This window comes from Tiliqua scincoides, chromosome 11 (assembly GCF_035046505.1).
Source record: "Tiliqua scincoides isolate rTilSci1 chromosome 11, rTilSci1.hap2, whole genome shotgun sequence".
Lineage (NCBI taxonomy): Eukaryota > Metazoa > Chordata > Lepidosauria > Squamata > Scincidae > Tiliqua > Tiliqua scincoides.
In genome coordinates this window covers 11,427,758-11,444,247 of record NC_089831.1, presented here as the reverse complement: position 1 = coordinate 11,444,247, position 16,490 = coordinate 11,427,758, and the positions used below count along the sequence as shown (strand labels likewise).

Here is a 16,490-nt window from a genome sequence, read left to right as displayed (position 1 = left end):
GGCCAAAAAACCCCGATCTTGTTGCTTACATTGTGCGATCGGCATACAGCATAGCCTGTTAAATGTATGGCCCAACCAGAGTCACATCCCATGGCGGCATCAAGTCTAATATATTAAAAATAAAATATTGAAGTGAATGGGGACCCACCTGAAAATGGCTCACGACCCACTTGGTGGGTCTTGACCTACAGTTTGAGAAACACTGCTCCATGGGTCAGAAACTATAGGGCAGTTCCTTTTGGTTTTGCCCAGCCCTCCCATGATAAGTGTTGGCCATCAGGACATTACCCTATTCTCATTTGGTTCCTCTCCTTTACTTTCATCACTGATGCAATCCAGGAATGATATAATCCAACCTGAAAGTTTTCTCCTATTAGCCATTTTGTCTCATCAATTTTGTTAATGGGATAACAGGAGGTGCTGGTTGAGAGTGCAAAAGTCTCATCATGTTGGTAATTTTCACTGTTACATGTTAGCGATCTGTCAGCATTTGTTCCCACTAATTCCATACAAAAGTCTTATTAGATCAGTGGCTTTGATTTTTACATCCTTATTATCCAATCCCTCTCTCAGCCGCACGAGGCCGGCGGTGAAACGAAAGCGCTTCCTGGGCACGTCAACGGGGAGAAATTCTCGCACGTCAGGCTGACAGCCTGTCTATGGGTCGAACATCAATCAATGTGAGGAGCAATCAGCATAGCTGATGACCCAAAGGATCTGCTCAGCTGGTTTTCATTCCAAGCTCTTGTTTAGTCATAGATGCTGCATTTATTTCCAACAGTGAGCTGCTGATGCAGGCAACTACACGGTAATAGAACTCTCTTCAATGCTTTCCCACAACTCATGGGTCTTCTGTGTCAGCCTCATGTCTATCCCTGTGCCCACTGAACAAAAAGTTAGGTTTGTATACACTTGCTGCCTGGATTCTGACCCAGTGGTACCACGAGGGTTTGCATCACCCAGTGCAGGAAGCCTGCATCACCTCCATGATGGACTTCCTCCCATGCAGAGGGCAGGGCAACACCCCGGAGTGGACGTAGTGATGCAAAATTGCCCTGCCCACATTGGTTTTTCGACTATAAAATAGAGATATTTGAATGCGGTTTGTTTCATTGCATTCTGCATGAAATCCCTGCCCACTGCATGGGAAGAGGTCCATCATGAGTATGATATACTGGCCTCCTGCACTGGATGATGAAACCCCTAGTGATGCCACTGATCTAGGCTGATCTCTGAGCTTGTAGGGAAGACCCAGCCAAGGAATTCAGGGAAGGGAAGGAACCACATGACCACAAAAGCCCCCTCTCCTCTCTGGTCTGAGACACTAGGGACTGGGGGAGGGATTGTGGGTGACCATAGGAAGAAGATTTGGATACTCTCCATGTATTTATACAGGATCTGCTCCAGGATCTGTACCAGTGTCCAAAAATGCTGAGCAGTAAAAAAAAAAAAAAAAATCACAGCTAGACCTTGAGCTAGAAGTGTAGATAGCTAGCTAGCAGTGTGACAGAATTTTTCATCCTACATTCTTCTTCTTTCTCCTTCCATCCTCAAATCCAGGTTCTCACCACATCCAAGCTAATGGTCATCGCCACACCGTGTAGCAGTGAATTCCCCAGAGTTTCTGAGCTGTGTGCAGTAGTATCTTCTACTGCTGCTCCCCACTGAATATTGTGGCCATGCTCTTTAAATACTGGAAGAGCTGTCATATGGAAGAAGGGGCAATTTTTTTTTTCTTCTTAACTGCCTCTGAGAGTAGAACTAGACTCAATAGGTAGAAACTGCAAGAGAGGCGATTCCAGGTGGATATCAGAAAGAACTTAAGGATGATCAGGGTGGTTCAGCAGTGGAACAAATTGTCGAGAGAGGTGGAGGATTCTCCCTCACTGGAGATATCGACAGGCACCTGCTGGAGATACTGTAGGACAGTGGTCTTCAACTTTTCCTGTGCCCCAATCAATCAATCAATCAATCAATCAATCAATCAATCAATCAATCAATCAATCAATCAATCAATCATGAGACTAGGGACCCACTGTCAACCCACCCCCCAGGACTCAAACCACCCACCCCCCTCACCACCTACCTACCCTCGTCGTTGCCCACTCCCCATCCTCATAATGCCCTCCCAGCAATGTTCACTGTAGCTAAATATTCTTATTAGGAGAGCAAAAAATGTTACCACTAGTGAAAGCTATTGTAACACAGTTGCTAAGAACCTGAGCAGGACTGGGTCACAGTCTCCTGGTACCTGAAGGGGTACACCAGATGCCTCCTCTTTCACCTGGTCTTGCTCTAGTCCAGTGGTCTTCAACCATTTTTCATTTCATGCAGCAACCCCACAACGGAGGCTTTGCGACCTCACTGGAGTCCCAGCTCTAGGAGGATTTCCTGCTACAGGCCAGGGAGGGGGGTGGGCTTGGACTAGATGACCTTGTGACTCCCTTCCAACTCTATGATTCTATATGACCAGCTACCTTGGTGAAGTGTGGCCTTGCTAAGTCACTTGGAGGGGAACCAAGTTACCCCTGGAACATAAGTATTCCAGTATAAGTATACTTAACAGTAAGTATAACTGTTACCCCTGGAATATAAGTATGATAAATGAGTGCTTTTAAAAAATAATCACCGCAGGTCACTGTGTGATCAGTAGTCAGATTCCATGGAGTGGAATTAACATGCAAGGCGTTCTTCACAACCATGGGAGTTATCAAAGGGGAGGGGAAACTAAGGTGGCAGTTTTATTTTCTACAAATAAATATAAGCTTCTCGAACTTGCAAGGAGCAATCTACTCTGATGGATGACATGAATATTCAAGTTTGTTTTCAGCAAAAAAAAAAAAAAAAAGGAAAAAAAAAACTTTGACTTTGGTGCTACTCCTCAGTTACAAGGTTTGTGCATTTTCGTGCTGTCACAGCCCGCGCTGTAATTGTCCAAAAGTTCCTTGATTGTCTCTAACAAAACTGTCAGCCGGCTTTGAAGTATCAGAAGAGTCTCATCATGCTTTATGAAATAATAAACATGGTTTGCAAATGCACGGGCGCTATAGACAGCGTGCCGACGGGAACGTCAGATCGGAGCGGGGGAGCTCTCGCAAAGGAGGGCTTGGCAGCAGAGATGCTTTTCTGCCGCTCTAATGTCTGAGTGGAGTCCTGGATCTGATTCAGAGATGGGGTGCAACATAACTGGATCTGAAAGCAGCTGGCAGCGGCCCTTGAAACGCACGTATAAATAAGCTTTCATTTACCTGCTTGGTCCCGCTCGGCTTCTGATGTGCAGCTCCCACACCTCCTATGGGTCAGACACCCAGAAGCGGGTTGAAACTTGACATCAGGCAAATTATGGCAGTGCTGCCACCGCCTTTTGATTCAAGGCTCAGGCCAACCTCGTTTAACCCATTTCTGCCCAGCCCACAGGTGGACACATTTGATCCCTGTTGCGTATATGCAATGCACACTTTGGGGACATTTGTGAACTTTTAGTTGAAAAGCGGTATATAAATACTGTTAATATATAATATATATATGTATAATTAACAGTCGAGCCACTCTTCCCTGTTGTAATTGAATGCCCTGTAACGGTGTTTCTCAAACTGTGGGTCAGGACCCACTAGGTGGGTCGTGAGCCAATTTCAGATGGGTCCCCATTCTTTTCAATATTTTATTTTTAATATATTAGACTTGATGCTACCATGGTATGTGACTGCATTTGTGGAAATGTTCCAGTACTGTACATTTAACAAGCTACTAGGTATATTCTTTTAACAATGACAGTCAATGGGACTTACTCCTGGGTAAGTGTGGGTAGGATTGCAGCCTAGGATTGTTAAAAACAGTCCTGCTCGACGATGTCACTTCCGGCCATGACATCACTTCCGGTGGATCCTGACAGATTCAGACAGATAAAAATATGGGTCCCGGTGCTAAATGTGTGAGAACCACTGCCCTGTATGAAGCAGGGGACAAAGGGCGCAAGGCTAACCAGGTCTACTCAGAAGTAAGTCCTATTTTGTTCAATGGGGCTTACTCTCAGGAAAGTGTGGCTAGGATTGCAGCCAAAATGTCTTAAATCTCCAGCCACTAAAATGTGCTCAAAGCGAGTCAAATGTTTTCCTGCTGTTCTTGGTAGCGAGATGTAGGGAGACGTCATGTGAGAATGTTGAAGTGCCATGCCAGAGCTTCGGCGCTTCCTCAGAAGAGCAATTAGCTCTGAATTAGTACAGTTTTCTTCTAATTGCTTCCAGGTGTGACACATTTTGTACTTAAAAAAAAAAATGAGCAGGAAGAGAAACCTTTCTCCCCCCACCTCACCCCCACCCCAAGCCCCTTTCGGTATTTGTGCATGCAGTCATCTTGACAGCTTTATGTGAACAGTTGTTGTTGGGTTCATAAAAAAAGAGAGAGAGAGAATTCCAATCTAAGCGGAAACAGATCCATGCGCGGTGAAGTCCAAGTGTCTTGTTTGCGCACTTTGCAAGCAGGCGAGAAATGGATGCAGGAAGTAGGGGGTCAACCAATGTGGGCGGGCATCTATGGACGCCTTCTGCGTGCTCCTGCCCAGTTCATCCTCAGTCCTGTGTGCGGGATGTGGGATGAAGGCCCAAACTGGGATGGAGCGGTGGGGCATCTCAGTCTCTGAGCCTGCTTTATGTTCAAAGATGGGATTTCAGACATCGGACCTGGATTGGCTCTCTTTAGTCCATGGCTACCTTTGGCATGCTTCTGACATTCTTGACCTGCTTTCTGTTTGCCTGTCATGTGCTTTGGGGCATCGCCTGAGGAGGAGCAGACCTCTGGAAATTCTCTGACAGCAGGAGGGGTGATGGCACCAGCAAGAGAACTCAGGGCCTGCCTTTGAAACTTCTGTCAAAGGGCTTTAAGCTGAGAAGAAGCACCAGGCTCAGCAAGAGGCAAACTGAGAAATTTGCCTAGGGGCATGTGTGAATGTTCTGGCGATTGTTTCCCCTCCCCCAAAGGATTGTCTAAGAGAAAATATGATGCTCAGATTACATTAAGGCTACCATTTTATGCAAATTTAACTGGGAGTAAGTCCTAGTGAACACTATGGTACTTACTTGTGAGTAAGCTTGCACAATCTCTCTCTCTCTCTCTCTCTCTCTCTCTCTCTCGCTCTCTCATATATATCTTTAAAAAAAAATTATCTGGGACATTTTTTTATCCCTTTTTTTCACAAAAAGATTCTTGGCTGGGGTGATTCAGAACTCCCTAGACTCTATATAAGGGTGAGCACAGCACTTAGGTGCTGTGGGGGCCAATTAGAAACATTTTGCTAAACCCGAGTTCTAAAAAAAATACACATTACACATATATTTACCTATTTGTCTTTTTAACTTTTTCAGATAAATAATTTTTTTACACTGTTCTATAATTCTATAGAGCTGGGATGGTGTAGTGGTTTGGGAGGTGGACACAGCCCTGGAAGATCCAGGTTCAAATCCCCTCTCAGCCATGAAGCTTCCTGGGTGACCTTGGGTCAGTCACTTTCTCTCAGCCTCACCTACCTCACAGGGTTGTTGTGAGGAAAAAAGGAGGGGAGCAGCTGTGTACACCGCCCTGAGCTCTTTGGAGGAAGGGCGGTATAAAAATGTGAAAAATAATAATAAATAATATAATAGTTAACTGATATAAAGTACAGTAAAAATGTCAAAATATAAACAATACAAACACTGCCAGCATTTTAAGAATTCAGAAGAAAATTCTGTGTGGGGAGAGTTAGAACAGACAAGAGAAAATATTTCTTTACTCAGCGTGTGGTTGGTCTGTGGAACTCCTTGCCACAGGATGTGGTGATGGCATCTGGCCTGGATGCCTTTAAAGGGGGATTGGACAAGTTTCTGGAGGAAAAATCCATAATGGGGTACAAGCCATGATGTGTATGCGCAACCTCCTGATTTTAGAAATGGGCTATGTCAGAAGGCCAGATGCAAGGGAGGGCACCAGGATGAGGTCTCTTGTTATCTGGTGTGCTCCCTGAAGCATTTGGTGGGCCGCTGTGAGATACAGGAAGCTGGACTAGATGGGCCTATGGCCTGATCCAGTGGGGCTGTTCTTATGTTCTTAACTACAATTCCCATGAAGCCTTGCAGGTCTCTTGTTATCTGGTGTGCTCCCTGGGGCATTTGGTGGGCCGCTGTGAGATACAGGAAGCTGGACTAGATGGCCCTATGGCCTGATCCAGTGGGGCTGTTCTTATGTTCTTATGTAATGATTGTGTCCTGGTCAAATGTGCCCGGAGCATTGCCATCCCTAGACATCTGTGTCTTTAAAAAAAAAATATATATATTTTTTTATCCCCCCTCCCCTGTCTTTTTTATTTGCATCCCATTATAACTGGGCAACAAACCCCATGTATAGATCCTAAGGGCCCAATCCTATCCAATTTTCCAGTGCCAGAGCAGCTGTGCCAATGGGGTGTGCTCTGCATCCTGTGGTGGGGAGGCAGTAGCAGAAGGTCAGGGGGCATTTATTCCCTCACCTCGGAGCTGCATTGTGATGGGACCAGTGCTGGAAAGTTGGATAGGATTGGGCCCTAAGCCTCTTAACTCAGTCCTAACCCTACCTTTGTGTTTTAAAAAAACAAAAAAAGCACATCTAATATATAGCATATAACGGGACAAAAATGTCCAGGATGCAAAAGTAACAGATGCAAATGTCCAATATCGGGATGCAGTTGTCCGGGATGCATTGATCCTGTCACTATATTTTGGTGTGGGTGGGAAAGCTCTTTTCTGGTCTGTGATAGATTATAATACAATCCAGCTTCCAGGCAATTCCTTCTAGACAGGGTGGGCATAAAAGTAGCAGAAGTGTTCCAAGTCTGGTAGGTAGTACAGAGGCAACCCACAGAAGTAGCCCTTCCATTGATCATCTGTTCTGAACTCGGGCAGGTGATGATGAAGTTCAAGTTCCAATGAAGTCCTTGTCAGGACCAGTCCATCCATGAGGTCAGATGAGTGGGGAAGCCCACCTCTGCGTGCCTCAGTTGCGCTTCATGCTCATGATGCTTCATGGGGGTTCAAGACGCAGGCGCAAGTGGCAGAAGGATCTGCAGAGGGTGTAGTACAGGAGTGCAGAGCACAAGCAGATGTGTGGATAAATGCACACTTTGCTTCTCTCCACAGCTAGCAGACTAAGAGCACAATTCTGTGCATGTCACCTCTTTTAAATCTAGAGGTGGCAACAGTCTTGTAATGCCGTAGTGGAGTTTTTAACGTAGCCTCAATCAGTGGTGTCACTAGGGCTTGTGTCAGAGGGAAGCCCGCGCATCACCCCCATGATGGACCCCCACCCATGCAGCGGGAGGGGTAATGCCCTGGGCTGTGGGCTTGCTGATGTACCATTGCCCCTGCTGGTTTTTTGGCTATAACTTTTGACAGAATAGAGATATTCCAACACGGTTTGTTTCATTGCATTCTGCATGAAATTATGCATCAAATGATATATAACATAATGGCATTATTCGAAAATACCTAGTTTTTAAAATTATTGGCCAGTAGTGGTGTCACCCCTCTGTGTGCATCACCCAGTGTGGACCCCCCCCACCCACCCCCAGTAACACCGCTGACCTCAATTATCTTAGTCCATCCCAGTTCTATGCACATTTTTGTCTTCATAAATGCAGTGTCACTGATTGTTTATATTGATAAATAAACTACAATCGATATGTTCATATAATGTATTTGATTTCTGGAATTTATTCAGTTGTACCCTTTTGGACTCTCTGGGTTTGAGGGATTTGAGAGGAAAGAGCCTTGCTGGTGAGCAAAAGTTTCTGAAAACACTGAGATGCCAAGGTTGATTGAAATTTCCCAAGGTCCTCTTTTAGGGGAGGTAGTAAAGCAAAAGGGGGGGAGGGGGAATTAAACTGAGTAAACAATGACTAGAGTGCCTCTCTGTTTTTGAGCAAGTTAACCACTAGTGGTCTAGATGGGGGAATCTACGTTTGTATCTCATAGGTCATGCACCATCATCCTGACTAGATGACATTGGTGTTATGATTGCTTTGTGAAACTCAGGATGACTAGGCAAAGGCTTTCCCATCTCTTCTTCCCCTGAGCCCAGCAAGAACCAGGTCATGAAAACACCGACTGAATAGCCCAGGGAATGTCAACCTTGGATGTTTTACAGGAGCATGAGAAGAAAGTCAGAGGCTGCAGCAGGGTCATCTGTGTCCAGGACTGGCCCAATATCTCCCAGGGCCTGAGGTGTGCTGGCAAAGCCACCGCTCTTGCACAGAACGATGCCAGTCAACACAGCTCCTCCTTCTCCTTTTTCTCTCACTCCCTAGATTCAAAGAAGGGAATGGATGGAAGAGGAAGAGTGGAGAAGATGAGAGCGATGGGCCACAGCATCAGAGACATTCTAGGCCTGTCTAGTCTCTGCTCCTCTCCTCCATACTTCCTCTTCCGCTCTGTTCTCCTCTTCTTTTTTAAATCCAGGGAATGAGAGATGGAGAAGCAGCGGACAGACAAGAGGCAGAACTTAGTTGACTTCACAAATGGCCCAGGCCTGTGTGGGTCATCAAATATGACACAAATGATAAAATATGTGGCCTAAATTTGGTTTCATATTTAAAATTATTGGACTAGGAAGAGAATATCCCATATAAAGGAAATAGTTATCAGAATAGTTGGCATAAATTTGATAGTGCTGTTTGTTACCTGCGTGTAAAATATAATATAAACATAAACCGGGCAATTTTGAAGTTGGGGAAAACAGTTGTGTAAAGTGCGCACCTGACTTTTCTTTTGTGGCCTCTTCCTTTCCTTTCTTGAATTGGCTGAAAAATTCCTCAGTGTTTCTCTAGAGAAATCTTTCATCCCTCCCCCATTTTGGGGGAGGGGGAATATGGGGGGGGGAAAACCATGAGATTCATTTTGAATCAGAGAAAGTATTCATTGGAGTAATGTCACTATAGTGACTGTAAGTTCCAAAATGAGGAACGCACAAGGATTGGAAGCTACTAGTGATCGATTGACTGATTATGTGTCCAGTTAAAACCGTAAAAATATGTTTGGTTAAAAAAAAAATTACACCGGGCATGCCTTATCCGTGGGTCTGGCATCCACATATTTCACTATTGCAGATGCTGTGGATGTGGGTTCACTTTTAAAAGTGTTTTTAGAAGTGTTTTTAAAAGTCAAATTAAGTCAGAAAGGGCACTCGGTGCTTCAGAAGCTACTTACAGGTCACCCTGGGGCAAACCAGAGGGTCCTGTGAACCAGAGCACAATTGAGTGCCCAGCAAGTGACACAGTTTTGCAGTGCTACAGTAGGTATGGCTATTTTCTGAATTATTCTGACTTTTAAAAAGCACTTTAAAAAGTGGACCCCAGCATCTGTGGATCTTGATATCCTCAGGGGAGCCGGAACTAAGGGATACTGGTTGTATAGATATGCTTTAAAACCACCAGGACAGACAAGTTTACAATAAGGCAAACAAACAAGGCTTACCTTACAAATAAGGTAAAGCCTTTAAAACAGGTTTCTAACAGAATTATGCTCTAAGGCAGTGGTTCTCACACATTTAGAACCAGGACCCACTTTTTAGAATGAGACTCTGTCAGGACCCATCGGAAGTGATGTCATGACCGGAAGTGACATCATCAAGCAGGGAAATTTTTCACAATCCTAGGCTGCAATCCTATCCACACTTACCCAGGAGTAAGCCCCATTGACTATCATTGTTAAAAGAATATACATAGCAGCTTGTTAAAAGTACAGGTCTGTCACATTTCCCCAAACACAGTCATATCCCATGGTAGCATCAAGTCTAATATATGAAAAATAAAATATTGAAATGAATGGGGATCCACCTGAAATGGTCTCACGACCCACCTAGTGGGTCCCGACCCACAGTTTGAGAAACACTGCTCCAAGGGATAGATGCACACCAGAAAGTTTAGGTGCACTGCAAATTCTAGAAAGCCAGAGAGGGATCTGTAAGGAAGCCCAGTAGGGCTAAGTTGGAGGTATTACTGAACCTATTAAAAGCAGACAAAAAAAGGAGGTAAAGAAGTGCATACTTTACAAAATGGACTGCAAGTCCAAGCATAGGAAACCAAAGGCAGCATAAATCCTGGAAAGCTTAGCATAAGGAAAGAAAACATGCCAAAAAGGAATTTGGGGTGCAACCAGGAGATTTCCAAAAACACAGTGGAAGTCAGAAGCTTGCTATGGAACCACAACTGGACCACCAAGGAGAGAGGCAGTCATTAAAATGTCATACAACTGGAGTGGAGCACAAAGTATTTTTGGATCTGTTTTTGCTGAAGAAGGTGTGGGTTACAAGCTTCCCACGTCCGGGACATCATCCGTTTGTGTGATAGATCTTCAGATTCAGGCACCATAGAGGATGTGGTAGGGCAAATTGATAGACTGAAGTTGTGGCATGTCACTATGAGTGGATGGCATTCCCCGCAAGAGTTTTGAGGATTTCTGCTATGAAGTTGCTAACTAGTAATTCTGGTAAGCCCCTTAAGAACATAAGGACATAAGAAGAGTCTTGCTGGATCAGGACTAGGGCCTATCTAGTCCAGCTTCCTGTATCTCATAGAGGCCCACACAAGATGCCTCAAGGAGCACACAAGTCCCCAAGATACTTGCATCTCACTGCCACTCCCCTGCACCTGGTATTCTGTTTACCCTTGCACCCCCCCCGCCCCATCCATGAAAACACCAGATTGCAGCTTGGTTTTAACTTGGGCCACCTTATTAAATGCAAGCAACCAATTTTAAAAACATGAAATGTACTGAACACACCATCCCTCCCTTGCCAGTCTGGCTCAATATGGGTCCTTATTTCTGAGTAATAACTCCAAGTTTTAAAGGCACCAGAGGTATGAACTGTTATACAGTGGCTCCATGTAAATAAAGGAAGGCATAGAGATGACAGCTCAATATGTTTATTCCATCTTCAGAACAGGACCTGGCAATGAATCTGAATGAATCTGACACAAGGCAAACACCCCTGGCTTTTATACCCTTTAGCATACATAACATGAACAATAGTTTAAAAGATGGGATTAAATTAGATGTCAGAACAACCTTTTGGGAACTGTGGGCTGAGATTGTACACCTCTGTCTTTAGACTGTTCAATAATGTCCAAGTATGTCCTGTCAATCTTCTCTTTGTTTGGAGAGCATTTTATAATCTCTTTTTATATGCTATATCTGTTTCAACCCTGCACTAACTCAAATATACTTGCTGAGTACATATTGCTGAGTACATATCTGGTGAATTTTGGGGTGTTAGGGCTAGTGGGTTGAACCTCGAGGATGGGATGAATCCCACAAAAGTAAATGGAAATTTTGGGGATACTGCCATGCTACTGAGATGGTTGATCCTGAGCAGCTTTCTTATATTTCTAGCTTATTGAGAGGGAGACACTGACAAATTCTGATGCGGGCAGGCCTGTCCTTGTATATGGGAATAGAGTGTTAAAGCTCTGTGTTGAAACCTTCAGGCTAACTCCAACAAACATGCAATGGGCTTATCAGCTACTCATATCTGCTACCACCCTCCTCCCAACTGAACAGCCAGCCAAACAGCAATGTAAACCGGCTCTTTGATTGGCTGACACTGGTCCTGCACACACACTACACTGCCTTCCTATCTGTTGCACGTGGAAAGCTGCCTTGATATGAGTCAGAACATTGGCCCATCTCATTCAATCAGTTGTGGATCTCCAGCGTTTTCTGGTAGAAGTCATTCCCAGCCCTACCTGGAGATACCAATGACTCAACCTAAGACCTTTTGAATGCAAAGCAAGTGCTTTGCTACTGAATTATGGCCCTTTCTGAGAATACCCAGAAATTTATCAGTATGATTAAAGATGGAACAATAGGCTAGAAGGCCCCAATGTCTGATATAGATTAGGGCTGACCCACCCATGAGGCCAACTGAAACTGATGCATCAGGTTGCAAATTGGTGGGGGGGGGGAGCTCTGATCTGTCCACCTTCTAGCCTCAACTGCTCTTCCTTTCACTCTGTGGCTTGTAAATGGAAGAGGGGGAAGAGAGAAAGAGGGGAACGTGAAGGGGAGGAGATTGCTAAGCTAGAATATTGGAGAATAGGAGAGCCAGAGGCTTAGACATTATTGGCTAAGAAGGGCCAGCATTTGGGATACCATATCAGGCATCAAGAAGTTTTGGGTCATCACAGTTTATCTAAGATGGACCTACCTAGTAGGGAAACTAAGTACATTTCTGTTCTTCTATGGGGATCCTAGAAATGTCCAAGATTGTGCTAGGGAAGGATGGGTTCTCATTCATTAGTAATGGCCATGAGTAGGATCTTTGTTCCCCCTGCATGCCTCTCACTGAAAATGTCCCTTCCATCAAGCACCATGCTGCAGCCAGAGAATGTCGGCATTTGTCTCCCATGCGGATTCCAGTCTTAGCCTTGGGAGATACAAAAGATAAAGGCTGTATTAAATCGCGGCTCCGGCCAACCACCCAGTTTCGCCAACAGAAGCATGAATGCCCTCCTCTTATTTCCATGGCTGGAGGGAAAACGTCATGTGCAAATCAAAAGATTGCCCATTCCTCATTGAGCGTGATGCGTCCAAGACCCTCTGAAGCTGTGTGACTGACTCGCAGCCGGGCTCCCTCGGCCCCGCTGGCTGTTTGCAGTTGGTGGTTCTGTCACTTTTGATCGATTCCGAGTGCTTTTCCAATACTCGGCTGAATTCCAGAGTCAAAAAAGCAAATGGGAGACTGTGCCTGCTTTTTAAAGTGCTAAATGCATCTGATGAGTTAGGAACTCTTATTTCTCACTCGCCTCCTCTTCACTCACCTCATAAGAACATAAGAACAGCCCCACTGGATCAGGCCATAGGCCCATCTAGTCCAGCTTCTTGTATCTCACAGCGGCCCACCAAATGCCCCAAGGAGCACACCAGATAACAAGAGACCTGCATCCTGGTGCCCTCCCTTGCATCTGGCATTCTGACATAACCCATTTCTAAAATCAGAAGGTTGCGCATACACATCATGGCTTGTACCCCGTAATGGATTTTTCCTCCAGAAACTTGTCCAATCCCCTTTTAAAGGCGTCTAGGCTAGACGCCAGCACCACATCCTGCGGCAAGGAGTTCCACAGACCAACCACATGCTGAGTAAAGAAATATTTTCTTTTGTCTGTTCTAACTCTCCCAACACTCAATTTTAGCGTATGTCCCCTGGTTCTGGTGTTATGTGAGAGTGTAAAGAGCATCTCCCTATCCACTCTGTCCATCCCCTGCATAATCTGTCCATCCCCTGCCCACCTCCCCTTTCTGTGTTCGTGATCTAATTCTCCAGTCTACTGACCACCCTGGGATAGTTTTTAACATTCCTGGTAGCCTACTGGTATGGGCGCCCTTAGAGTCCTGTTGTCAGTTGGGTTGGCATTCTCTGCAGGGCTAGTGATGCCAAATCTGCTGGGGTGGGGCTGGGTTGGCATGGCATTCACTGAGTGGGCTTTTGGTTCAGCGTCCTTTCAGTTCCCTTCTCTCTTTGCCCTCTGCGCTTTGAAGCTGATGGACACGTTCATATTTTGCACAGGAGTGGCATCAAGCGTTGGCTAGGTTGAGCTGGACAAGGACCCATGAGCATCAGAGGGCTCACCTGGCCAGCCTGAACCTTCAACATCTTACTTTCCAAACCCTTGCATAGCAAGCACACCAAGCATAAGACATGTCATTCTATATTAGAGCAGTGGTTCTTAAACTTTTTAGAGGCCCTAGAGATTGTCTGATTTATAACTGTCAAGGGCTGTGGCTATAATGGTGATTTGGAAGGAGTGCTCCTCCCATCCCCCAAGTAGCAGCTTGTTTAACCCTTGATGCACAGAGCCTAATCTGCCCTGTCAGTTCCACAAACCACCCAGAACTGGAACATGACCCCCTGATGAGACCTAGACCCACAGTTTGAGAACCACTGTATTAGAGGTTTCAACAAAGTGGGTCTCAACAAAGGAATGCCCAATGGCAACAACAAAAATCAGAATCAAGCTACGGCTTAGACTCAGATTTGTCCCCAATTTATTTATTGTTCCACTGTAGGTCTAACCCAGGGGTGTCCAAACATTTTGGCAGGAGGGCCACATCATCTCTCTGACACTGTGTGGGGGGCCGAGAAAATAAAGAATTAATTTACATTTACAATTTGAATAAATTTACATAAATGAATATATTAGAGTTGGAACTTGTATGAATGAATGAAGGTCTTGCAGTAGCTCAAGGCCTATAAAAGGCCTTACACAAAGCAAGGCCAGCCTTTCCTTCACTGCCAGTGCTGCATCACAGATGTGAAACAGCAAGTAGTGGAGCGAGCCCTTGTCCCACAGCTCATGCGAGAAGTCGAACAGTCATCCTCACACTGAGAGCAGTTGCGTCGGGCCAGCATGGGCTCCAGCAAGTCTCAGGAGGGCCAGAGGCTCATTGGAGACTGGGGGCTCCCCGAGGGCCTGATTGGGAACCTCTGAGGGCCGCAAGTGGCCCCTGGGCCGGGGTTTGAGCACCCCTGGTCTAACCCAAGAGCTTCCAATGCTTAAGCTAACACCCAAAACACCATCTTCCTTATCTAGTGTCAGCCCCCGCTACTGCTCTTTTCCTTTTCAAATGCAAGGACAGAGGGGACCAGAGTGGAACTGAAAGTTCAGGGCAGATGTTAGTGGAGCACTGGATATTTCAGTGCCAACCTAGGCAAGCAGAAGGTCCTGCTATGTTCACTAAACAACGGCAGAAGAGGAACCTCCTAGTAACCGGACCTCCTCCAACATAGAGGGAGGCTTCATTCTGCCTGCCAGTTGCAGAGTCTGTGACACACTCCTCTGCCTGAAGAGGCCTTGTGGCTTGAGAACACAACAAGAGCCCTGGAGGATCAGGCCAAAGGTTCATTTAGTCTAGTTTTCTGTACATCACAGCGGCCTACCAGGAGCCTCTGGGAGCCCACAAGACAACAAGAGACCTGCACCCTGTTGCCACTCTCTTGCACCTGGCATTCAGAGAGAGGCAACCTCTAAAACCCAGAGGTTGCACACAGTCATCATGACTTGCCATTATTTGAGAGATTTAAAAAATCCCTTCCATTCCCCCCTCCCCCACTTGAACTCCTCCACTGCAAATTTTGATGTCAAACTTTGCTGGGGATCATCTACTGGTTGTTGCTGAATAGCAGGGCTGCCTGAAGACCACCTGGCAGTATTCCAAATGGTGCATTTTTATCTGGAGTTACACCAGCTGCTACATCTGCCACTTCCTGTGCTTCTCCCAATTGCATTGCAAAGGAAGAGGGAAATGGAGCTGAAGGGGAAATGGAGAGGAGATTGGTGGGCTAGAGAGTCTCCAACCATCCAGTCCACCATTCTTCTTTCTTCCACACTTCCTCTCCCAGCCTGTCCCCCACTCGGTGGCGTCACTAGGGTTTGCGACACCAGTGTGGGAGGCCAGCACATGATGTGTGGGAGGCCATGTGTGAGAGGCCAGCATGTGACCCCCATGATGGATCACCTCCTATGCAGTGGGAGGGGCAAAACCCCGGGCGGTGGGCATGATGATGCACCATTGCCCTGCCCTGTTGGTTTTTTGGGGCTATTACATTTGATAGAATAAAGATATTTCCAGGTGGTTTGTTTCACTGCATTCTTCACAAAATTACACATCAGATGATGTATAACATGATGGTTTTATTCAAAAATACCAAGATTTTAAACATGTTGGCCAGTAGTGGTGTCACCCCCCACCCTATGCATGTCACCTGTGCAGCCCACATTCCTGCACACCCAGTAATGCCATTGTCCCCACTTCCTTTTTGAATCTGGGAAGCGGGAGGTGGAGGATTGACAAAGGCAGGGGGATGGATGTAGGTGAGTGCTCAGTACCCTGTTTCCTATCTGATGAAATGACCTCCGTTGGCCTCAATGAATGGGCTGGTTCTGCTGAAAAGCCAAGCTCCTTGCAGATGCCTGATCTTGTCTGATCTCGGAAGCTAAGCAGGGTCAGGCCTGGTTAGTACTTGGATGGGAGACCACCTGGGAATACCGGGTGCTGTAGGCTTATACCATAGTCTTTCGAGACTGAAGGTTGCCAACCATCTCCCTATACTGAACACTATCTCCTGATCTCGCCTGATCTCGGAAGCTAAGCAGGGTCAGGCCTGGTTAGTACTTGGATGGGAGACCACCTGGGAATACCGGGTGCTGTAGGCTTATACCATAGTCTTTCGAGACTGAAGGTTGCCAGCCACTTCTTCCTTGCTGCGCTTTAGAAATCAAAAGGGAGTGATTGCAAAGTCCCATTCATGGATTCTGCTCTGCAGGTGATCCCAGGTATTTGGGAATCTCAATATCGGGAGAGATGTCGAGACGGGGAGAATTTCAGGAACATGCCTAGTCAGTCGTGTAGCCAGAGGGGGCACTGTGGTATGTAGGGCAGGCACCGCAATGCACAGCGTAAAGCAGTCCCCTCCCACTCACTGTCGGAGCC

General features: G+C 46.0%; 1 pseudogene; it reads left to right on the top strand.

Annotated features, from left to right (window-relative positions):
- Nucleotides 1-16,090: 16,090 nt before the first annotated feature.
- LOC136662938 (5S ribosomal RNA) lies at nt 16,091-16,213 on the top strand (annotated as a pseudogene).
- Nucleotides 16,214-16,490: the final 277 nt, after the last annotated feature.